Source organism: Tiliqua scincoides, chromosome 9 (genome assembly GCF_035046505.1).
Source record: "Tiliqua scincoides isolate rTilSci1 chromosome 9, rTilSci1.hap2, whole genome shotgun sequence".
Classification (NCBI taxonomy): Eukaryota; Metazoa; Chordata; class Lepidosauria; order Squamata; family Scincidae; genus Tiliqua; species Tiliqua scincoides.
In genome coordinates this window covers 39,165,096-39,175,690 of record NC_089829.1, presented here as the reverse complement: position 1 = coordinate 39,175,690, position 10,595 = coordinate 39,165,096, and the positions used below count along the sequence as shown (strand labels likewise).

The window sequence follows — 10,595 nt, the reverse complement described above, 5'->3', positions numbered from 1 at the left end:
CTAGGCAAGCCACTCCCACTCACCCAGTCTTCCCCTTCTGTAGTGTCTGGATAATAGTTACCCAACAGCAGTGGTTCCCAAACTGTGTGCTATGATCCCCGAGAGTGCCGCAGCAAACTCACAGGGATGCCATGGGATGTTCCTGGCAGCCTCTTCTTCCTGACAAATGCCCTGGGTGATGCACTTGCCACACTCCCACAGCTGCTGCCTCCATCCATTGCGCTGCTACGCCTGCCAGTTTGAGCCATTCTGTGGGCAGGTGAGCTGTGCACAGCACTCGACAGCCACCGAGAAGTCTTCTGAGGCTTCCCTGGCTGTTTTAAGCATTGGTTGGCAACCTTCAGTCTCGAAAGACTATGGTATAAGCCTACAGCACCTGGTATTCCCAGGCGGTCTCCTATCCAAGTACTAACCAGGCCTGACCCTGCTTAGCTTCAGAGATCAGACGAGATCGGGCATGTGCAGGGTAAATTGCACAGGCTGTACTTTTGGTTTTGTCAGGAAACTGGAATTATTGTTTAAAACAGCCGGAGAAGCCTCAGAAGACTTTCCAACAGCTGTGGAATGTCGCGGAAGGTTCCCTGAGCCTCAGTAAGTATCCAGGGAGGAGGGGGCAGCATGCTGGAGGGGGGGGTAGCATGTTGGAGAGGGGGGCAGCCTGCCTCAGACCTGATCTGAGTGGCCCTGAGGGCAGGTTCGCTACTGCCTCTTAGCCTCAGTCTTCCGCATCTGCAACATGGGGAGAAAAACACTTGTTATTGTATAGACAACATCAAGATCATGCACACGAGGCACTTTATACAGGTAAAGATTGCTTTGGGGCTAAAAAAATATCATTAAAAATATGGCTTCCTGAGACAGCTCAAAACAAATACAGGCTGAGCCTCATTGTTCATGTGGGTTCCGTTACAAGCACTCACGTGGATGGCAAAGAAAACACTATAGCAAATCAATTTAAAAAACAAAGTTTCTTTGCTCCGGTGATTTAAAAACAGCCTTGCTGACCTTTGTGATGCAAGATAAGAGTCATTAAGACAATCCATCAATCAGTCCTCCTCCAAGCACTTACAAAGGAGCTTCACTCAGTTCCTCTCTTCACCAATGCAAAGTGATCACCTTTCTTTCACATGCTCAGGGAGGGGTCACCTGGAGAGAGAAGGACTGATGGATTGTCAACCAGCTATCCTTTCCCTCTCTCTCATTGAGGAGGCTATTGTTAAATGACTGTTCAGTTTTTTAAACTGATTTTAAAGGGATGCATTTTTCCCCTTCTCCAGGGATCAGCACTTATCCTCTCATTTGCAGGGGCCATTTGTGTCCCTCCTGCCTGCCTCCTCCTGCCTCCTCCCCACCCACCCCAGAGCCTTGTGTCAGCCCAGCTGGGCCAATTCAAGGGTCACTACAGAAGCTGCCATGGATGCTGGATTCATCCTCTGTGTGGCAATGCACATCTGTGCGATGGCGCAACTTGCTTGTGAGGAGGCGCAAACGTGCTTTACGGCATGTTTGCGACCCTCCTGGGCAGGTAGAAGGGACTAGCACTGGCCCAAGTTCTTCTCTGGATTGTGCCCTTAGTAGCATTCAGGAGTATAACCTGAAATAAGTATAACAAACCACAGTACAAAAAAAAAGAGAAGATGGATGAAAGCCTTGACGAAAAAGATCAACCAATGTAGCCAGCAAGTTGAAAAATGTCTTAGGAGTTGTGTGGAAGAATGCCAGGTAGGCTGCCTGCATTAAGGTTGCAATCCTATACACACTTACCTGAGAGTAAGTCCCCACTGAACTCAATAGGACTTCCTTTGGAGCAGACATGCACCGAGAGTCTGCTTTGTCCCCCTCCTCACATATAAAGACACATCTGGATAAACAGAGCAGTCAAGGGGGGGAATCCAAATCACAGACCACAGGGTCACAAGAACAGTGCAAATGTTTTGTATTGCAGTCCAGAGTGCGAACACTAGGCCATCAAGACGCACCGGCAGCAGGAAGAATCAGAGTCCCATTGAAGACACAATTTTCCCAATGTGTCACAATTGCAGAGCCACCTGTGAGGAATAACTTTGTGGGAACCTACTGTGAAAATGAAGGACTGAAAAGGACTGAAAAGGACTGAAAATGAAGGACTCGGAATGACTCTTCCCTTTAACTTGGGCATGAAGGTCTCGCAGATTAAAAGTTGAACAAACTATTAGAAAACAAAGAGAAGAGTCTTTCCCCCCCTTGGGCCCCCAACCATATAAAAATGCCTCATGGTGTGTGTGTGTGTGTTGTAACCAGGTATTTAAGAAAGTAATTTCTGTAAGGAAACTACATCTGATGTATAGATAGAGGAAGAATGAGGAACACCGCCGTATTTTGCCATGGTTGGTTTGAACACAGTGTCAAAGATTTTTCTTCCACTCTGATTGATTTCTTGGCAAGCCAAGCCTCATCACAAGAGTCAGGGCTGGTGATGCCAAATCCAAACCTCTGGGCTTGATCTGCCTGCAGGGAACAATGCAGACTTGCACCAGTGATATTGGTGGCTCAGAACCAAATTGCCCCAATAATGGTTGCGGGGGTTTACCCTTGGGGCAAGGAGACAAAGGTCCCCTTACCCCTAGGAGACCTCCAGTAGACCAAAAACACAGTGGGATGCAGCAGAAGCCATGTCGGTGCCCCTGCGTCACCATGTGAGGATTTAGGTAGGATTGGGCTGTTAGTGTGTCAGGGCTACAGGGGATGTCATGATACACTCCTGCATGGTAACATTTTCTACTACAATATATATGGGAGGACCCATCACCCCTTCTTCTTGGTATTGTATGTTTCAGTGTACATGTGGTCTTTTTTATAGGGCAGCACTGAAACCAAGCACTCACAGCCCAGTCGGATCCATACTTTCCTGGGAGTAAACCCCACTGAGTCTGATGGGATTTACTGCTGAGTAGACATGCTCTGTCCCCTGGGGGCTGGAGATAAGAATAGGCCCTCAGTTTGGCTGTACTTGTCGTAAGAGGCGACTTAACAGCCACCAGGTAGATGGGACTCATTAGCCTGGGAATGCAGCTCATCTGAGAGAAGGAAAACTCTGATCCCAAACCTCCACTGCCTTGTGGCTACATCCAGTTGTGGAAAAGGCTTCAGGAGTCAACCTCGAGGCAAAATCCAGAGCCGGAGTCCCTGAGGCAGTTCATGGCTGAACACAGTCACGTTCTGGCAACTCCTGCGACGCCGCTGGAACCAACCGTATTGGCTTCTGCCTTTCCATTGGACCATTTCAGCGACGTGGAGAGGGGGGATTTGCTGCATGGGTAACAGCCTATCCTCCATACCTACTTTACCCAGGCTTCGCGCACTGGAGAGGACACTCTGTTCCAGAACCACCAATCAGAGCGCGATACCATAGTCTACCGAGACTGAAGGATGCCAACAGACATGCTCTCCAGCGGCATTCAAACATCCCGCAATTTCTCCCTTGCAGCACCCGCCCCCCAGCACATGCAAGCAGCACAAATAGACTCACAGTTTCCTCTCCCTCCTCAGTGCCTGCCCCCCCAAGCCAAACTCAAGCAAGACAAACAGACCCAGGACTTCTCCCCCCCATCCGACGCCTGCACTCAGCTGCAGCCTTCCCAACCTAATGGGAGGGTTGTGGATGGGCGGGGCTCCTGCTTTCCTGTGAGTGCTTAGCCTTTTCCTTGCTGTTGCTGCGAAGAGCAGTCGCGTCGGGGCAGCAAGGGTTCCGGCGGGTCTCCAGTGGGTCGAGTGCCCATTGGAGATGGGGGGCTCCCTGGGGGGGCCGGATTGGGGTTTGGGCAGCCCTGGATTAGACCCTTAAAGAACCTAAGTAAAATAACATGTACAATCAAAGCTGCATCAACTGCCAGTCTGCCCCTCCCAAAAAACAAAAACAAAAAACCCCCAAATCCACAATGGTTAAAAATGTAATATTCAAGGAATTATAACCCAGAGCCTCTCCACACACTAACTGTTACAATTTCTAACACTGCAATCCTATGAATATCTACTCAGAAGTAAAGACCCCCACGGCGTTCAATAGGTAAATATGCATAGTTGCAGACTGAAGCTGTTTTGGCCTCTGTGTTGCCCCATGGTCCAATTTCATCACCAATCTGGTGGCTTGCCTACAGCCTCAACTATAAGGAAGATGCGATAAGAATTTGTCTAGCTGGCAATCCATGAATGCTGCTGTATCGCAGGCGATGACTCTTGCAATTCTGAAATCTCAGAGCATCAGTGGAGGAAGGGAAGAAAGCAGGAAACAATTAGGTCTCCGGGAAGGGATTTCAGCTCCCTTTTGTTGCTCTCCTGAAAAGACAGAGCACCTGCTACACTATCTTGGCCCTTGCTGCCAAGACAACACACAGGTCGACTTGTAAATATGTATTTTAATAGAGCTCAGCATAACAGCCTGTGTTGCAGGCTACACTGTACCATGACTCATTCCATTAAGAATACAGAAGAACTGTACTAGATAATGTTTTATCTTCTTTGTTTGTGCTGGACAGGCTTTGCTACTAACTACCCACACCACTAAAAAAATAAAATAAAAAAACAGGTGTGGGAGACTGTAAATGCATATAAGTATCTCTGATGAAGCAATGCTGACTAAGGTATGGGAGATTTATCTCATTTGTCAGGCAGCTATCAGATCAAGGCTTGGCAGCCAGGGCAAACTCAGGCCATGCCTATCCAGCTATCTGTTTCTCTTGCTCTCCCTTTCCTGTATCTACCGCTGACACCACGTACCGCACCAGGTCTGGTTCAAAAGGGTTCCAAAATTCAAAGTGATGAATACAACACATGATTGATTGTCCACCTACAGTAGCTGATAACAAAGAACCCATATCCTCACAGGAAGTGAAATTCAGCAGAAACAAGTGCTTCACAAAACCTTCCCAGATATGATACTGCCTCCCCCTCATCCAGAATGTATCACCCTTCTTACTGTCACCCAGCTGACACCTTCGGGAAGACTTGGTGCACAGTTCACAAGAAAGCACTGGTAGCACTAAGGCTGCAATCCAGTGCAAGCTTATTTAGGAATAGGTTCCACTGAATTCGGCAGAATTTGAGTAAACCTTTATTTGAAGGCTAGATTTTTCTTATTATTAACTTGGCACTGCTAAGTCAACACGCATAGGATGGACTAACAAACATTGATTTGCTTCCATGGTTGGGGGGGGGGGAGAGATAGATAGGGAAAGAGACGCTGATTTGTCTTCCTTTGGATGAGACAGGAGAGGTTCTGTCTCATCCATACTGCCTAGCTCCATGCAGCTCTGAGGTCACATCTCAGCTTTTTTCACTCAGAAGCAGTTTAGTGAAATCAACATTTGATGAAGACATTTAGAACAAACAGAAGAAACATGCAGGGTGTGTTAATTAAATAGTGATGGTAAACTTACCAAAAAGCCCTAAAAGTATGGACTTGGGACAAATGGCAGTATTTCTTTCCGTTTAGGTAAACACATACATGCTCTAAAACTAAAAGGGGCAAATATCCAACTAAACAATTGGAATAACTTGCACCCAAAATAGTAAGAAGACCTCAAACAATTTTGGATAGCATTTTATAATCTAGGATTTTTCTTGGGGGGGATTAGGGTTTATCATGGCATTTCTGGGTGACTTGCATGCAGATACACTTTACAATCTTTGCACTGTTCATGGAGAAACAGCCATGGTTGCTCAGCTGGAATCAGAAATGATGGCTTCAGATTCAAAACCATCAAAACTTCTTTTTTGAGCTATTTCCCTTTTGGCTTCTGTGCTTGATGCTGTCACCAGCAGGGAAAACTCTCTCCTGTTCTTTCCAAGTGTATTTCTTCTTCCATAAATCCAAATGTACTTTGTCTAGGCTCTGTGTGGCATTTATCTTTCACTCACTCACTCACATGGGCAAAGGGATACTTTTTCAAGTGGTGCTCCTCTTATATTTAGCAGGGGGGAAGCAACTGTCCCTCTTCAACCCAACACTGTGACTTTCCTAGAGGCTGTTGCTAGTGTTTCTTGTGCCCTTTAGGGATAGGGAACAATTTGGTTATTTCATTTCTCTGTAAGTCATTTTGTTAACTATTTTTTTTCTTGATGAGTAGTATATAAATATTCTGAATAATGATAATATATATTTTTGCTTAAGTAAAGCTCTCACCTTCTAAATTCCCGAAATATATACCCTTTTTTGGGAAAAAAAAGATTCAGTTAATTATTCCATCAACCAATTCAAAACACAGACTGTTAATCTGCTAAAAGATCTTTAATTGGTTGGAACGGGCTATAATTAATTATAATGAAGGTAACCTCTCAGTCAAGAGCCCAGGCCTCTACACAGCACACAGAGCTTCTCATCTGTGCCCCAAACAAGAGAAAAAAACACCCAAGTGCGAGAGACAGCAAAAGGAGACAAAGGAAATCATGACTCATAATGATTGTGACTTTCGTTAAAACCAGACGGAGAGAGAAACGCGAGCAACAATGAGGATGAACTTCATCCTCGCCCCGGTTTTTGTCTCTGCTGCTCCAAGAATAGTATGAACTGGAACACTGTGCAAGCAAAATGAGAAGCAGAGACCCAGTTCTGATGAAAGTTGTCTCTACTAAAAGAACACATCAGATTGTTGCATTGGAAAGGGAGTGGGTGGTAGAACAGATCAACTCTCTGAACCTCAAGGTGCAGTCCTCACTTTGATGCTCAACACTTAACCAGCCTGAAATTTCGCTTTGGAAAACCAAAACAGGGCTTTTAGGAACTTCCACTCTTTCCATCATCAAAACGACACTCATGGCCACTTGCAACAATTAAAAACAAACAAATGTGAAAATTTCTTTTATATAGAAACACACACACGCAAATTACAATATCAATTAAACAATCATTAGAGCACATTAGAGAACAATCATTGAAGAGACACTTTGCCAACAGTCTGAGGCAAAGAGGCAAAGAGGCAAAGAAGGAAGGCCCATAGCCAGGGAGACAGACCAGGGACAGACTGCACTTGCTCCCAGTGTGGAAGGGATTGTCACTCCCGGATTGGCCTTTTCAGCCACACTAGACGCTGTTCCAGAACCACCTTTCAGAGCGCGATACCATAGTCTTTCGAGACTGAAGGTTGCCAATACAATACAATAGAGCATCACTAAACCTACAGTGATCATAACACAGAGTAGAACCAGCAGAATCAAATTGAAGATGCATACATTAAAAGTATGCTAGAATAATCCTGCTTTAATAGTTCAGTGGAAAGACTACAGGAACAGAACCAGCCATATATTCCTAGGAAATGAGTTCTACAGCCTGGGCATAACTGCAGAGAAGGCTTGTTCCTGGATGTCAACCAACTGTGTGTTTAAAAGCAGTGGGGCACACAGGAAGGCCTTTCCCTGCTGACCTCAAAGAGTGGACAGATCCATATGGTCTTCAGATATCTTGAACCAAGGCTGCAAAGGTGAAAATCTGCATTTCAAATTCTTCCCAGAAGCACACTAGACTGTCACTAGCAGGGATAAAGCAGCAGTGAGTGGGCAGTCATACTGCCCCATTAGCAAAGGGTTGACCCCAATAGCAACCAGGCCACCACAAGAATCTTTTGTGCAGCCTTCAAAGAGAGCCTTCCCCAAACACATTATAGTAAATATGATGTCAACAAGGTACATGTCACCAGGCGGCAGGTCCTACCTACAATGTTCAACTCAACACTGGAGAAACACTGGGTCAAAACACCTGGTCAACTTGGAAAGGCAACACATCCCAACTTCACATCTCTGTTCTTGAAATAAGAATACTTCGCATTAGTATTTTGCTTTTAAGTTATTTTTACAACCACGCTGTAAGGCTGCAGTTGCCAAACTTACTGTGGTTAATGGCACCTTTCTGTCACCGACGCCTCTTCTTCCTAGCTCTCCCAGGTGATACCAGGATAGCCAGGAAGAAGAGGCTGCCAGGAACATCCCATGGCATCCCTGTGAGTTTGCTGCAGCACCCTGCAGCAGGGATCATAGCACACAGTTTGGGAACCACTGCGATCAGGTTACTATTTTCCAGATATTACAGATGGGGAAGACTGGGGGAGAGGGAGTGGCTTGGCTAAGGCCACCAAGTGGGTTCATGGCAGAGATGAGAACTGAATGGGGACAGTCCTGACCCACAACTCTTTTGTCATGCCGTACCACCTAATTCTAATCAGGTATCCTAAGGAGACGACCTACATCACTAGACTGCTGTAATGATGCAAACTATATTATAACACACCCTGCAAAGGAAAAGTACAATCACCGTCACTGCCAAAACTACTGCTGGATTCAGATAACCAGCAACCAACTGGTTCTCAATTACTATTGGAATTCAATTACTACTTTTCTATCAGGGACAATGATGCAGAATAAACGGTACACACCAGAGAACCTTTCAGATATTATATGGGGTTAGAGGTTGGATCATCCTGACAATGACTAAGATGATTGCCTTCGTAAAGCAAATTAGCAGAAAGCATCCTTCTTCCCACCTTCTTCACCTGTCCCCACTGCTTCTCCTCTTCCCAGTACCTGAATTTGAAAAAGAAGAGGGAAATGGAGAAGTGTAGAGAAGAGTGGTGGGTTAGAGATTATCTAATGAGAGTCTCTGTACTTCTCTTGAGTTCCTCTGTTCTTTTTCAAACGTAGGCAGCAGAAGGAATCAGGGCTGCTGCGCTGCCAAGTAGAAGGGAAACCTCTGAAAGGACTTGGGCAGACATACGCAAGTTAAAAGCCCCAAAAGAGCCAGTGTACATCACAACTTTATCTGCTTAGGAGGCTTCTTCTGCCAGGACGACCCTCGAAAAACAAAGGCCCCGATCAGAAAACTATGCACAAACTGTTGTATATGTGGGAGCTCTTTTCAGACTTAATATGCAGAGGTTTGGGGCACATGATTCTACTCTCCACTTATGCACATTCACGTCGTGCTGGGACAGGAGATTGTGTGACTGACATACTGAACAACTTTTATCTGGCCCTTAGAGTGTTTCAGTGACTGTAGCATAGATTCTAACACTGATGAACCTGTTAGATTATCACTCAATTGTAGCTGGTAGAATTTAAGCAGCATGGAATGTGCTCAAATGCTGCACATTGATCTCCATGAGGAACCTAGCCCATGTAGCAGAAAGGCATTAGACACAATAATCCAGGAGAATCTCAAAATTTACACTCCTTGTCAGTAGTCCTTAAAACATTTGGTAAGTGGATTAGATGTCCATAACTTATCTACTTTTTCTTCCCATCTCACAAATGTGATAAATGCTTTCCATTTTCCCCGAGGCCAGGCACATACAGAGTGCTACGATGGCACAGATATCATTCAAAAATGCTTCAAATAATTAAAACATTAATTCAATTAATCTCATAAGTGGCTGAAAATGCATTGCTCTGAGTGCTGTTAACAGCCAGTTCATTGGTTTATCGGGACAGAATGGAAGATTAATCAAATGCCGTACAGCTATATTTCTGATTAGAGAAAACAATACTGCACCAACTGCCCACTTAATTCTCTCTAGTGCTTTATTAGATGTGCCGATATTCAGTACTGATGTGCCATATTCCCTTAATGAACACAATAAAAGGAAGAATGGCTGGAAGAGGCTTCAGCTCAGAGTCTCTATAAAAACCAAAGTGTGAGCAAGGTGTTACACAGAGATTAATTTATAGATTCCTATTAATATACTGCAAGCTCTCTTTTGTATGACTATAAAATCTTATTTCTTGGCTGCAAAAGATAATGCCCAATATATAAAAGTCCCTGGTTATGACACATATCACTTTGCATTTATGTAAAGAAGCAGTTCCTTTGAGAAAGCATTATGCCAGGAAAGCGGGACAAGAATGGCCAGTGGAGGAGCTGGTAGGGGGGTTGTAGGAAGGGGGGCAGTACAATCACAGAAGAGAAGCTCTTCTCCCCCAAATTAATTAAGAAGGTTAAATAGCTATCCCTTTAATCAGTGGTATTCAAACTGGGGTGTCGCGACACCCCAGCCTGTGGGTCCTGGCCTCTGCCCCCTTAAGGGGTGGGGACAGGCAAGAGACAGGGGGAAGGCCGCAGCGCAATCCGCAGGATCGCATCGCTTGGGGGGGGTTGCAGGGGCTTGGGTGCACTTGCCCAAGCCTCCTGCAGCCTCCCGGGGGTGCGGGGAGCCCTGCGCAACCTTCGGCAGGGCTCCCCAGGTCAGGAAAAGTGAAAGCGGAGCAATCGCGCCCTGCTCCACAAAACCGGAAGCGGGGCACGATCGCTCCGCTTTCCCTTCTGACAGGGCTGCAGGGACTGGGGTGCACCTTCCAGTCCCTGCAGCAGCCATCCCTGTGTGCAGGGAACCCTGCGCGAGCGCCTGCCGGGCGCCCCAGGTCAGGGAAAGGGAGAGTGGGGCAATCGCGCTCTGCTTCCGCTTTTGCGGAAGCTTTTGCGATCCTGGGGATCGCGTCACTGCCTTCCCCCTGCCACCTCCCCCCCACCCCCGCAAAGACTTACTGCGGGTTTCAAACTCCCGGAGAGTTTGAAAACCGCAGCGTTTAATGAATAATCCTATCACCTTCCAGGAGCCAGCAGTAAGACAGATAAA

General features: G+C 46.1%; 1 pseudogene; it reads right to left on the bottom strand.

Moving 5' to 3' along the window:
- Window positions 1-364: 364 nt before the first annotated feature.
- LOC136660772 (5S ribosomal RNA) lies at window positions 365-481 on the bottom strand (annotated as a pseudogene).
- Window positions 482-10,595: the final 10,114 nt, after the last annotated feature.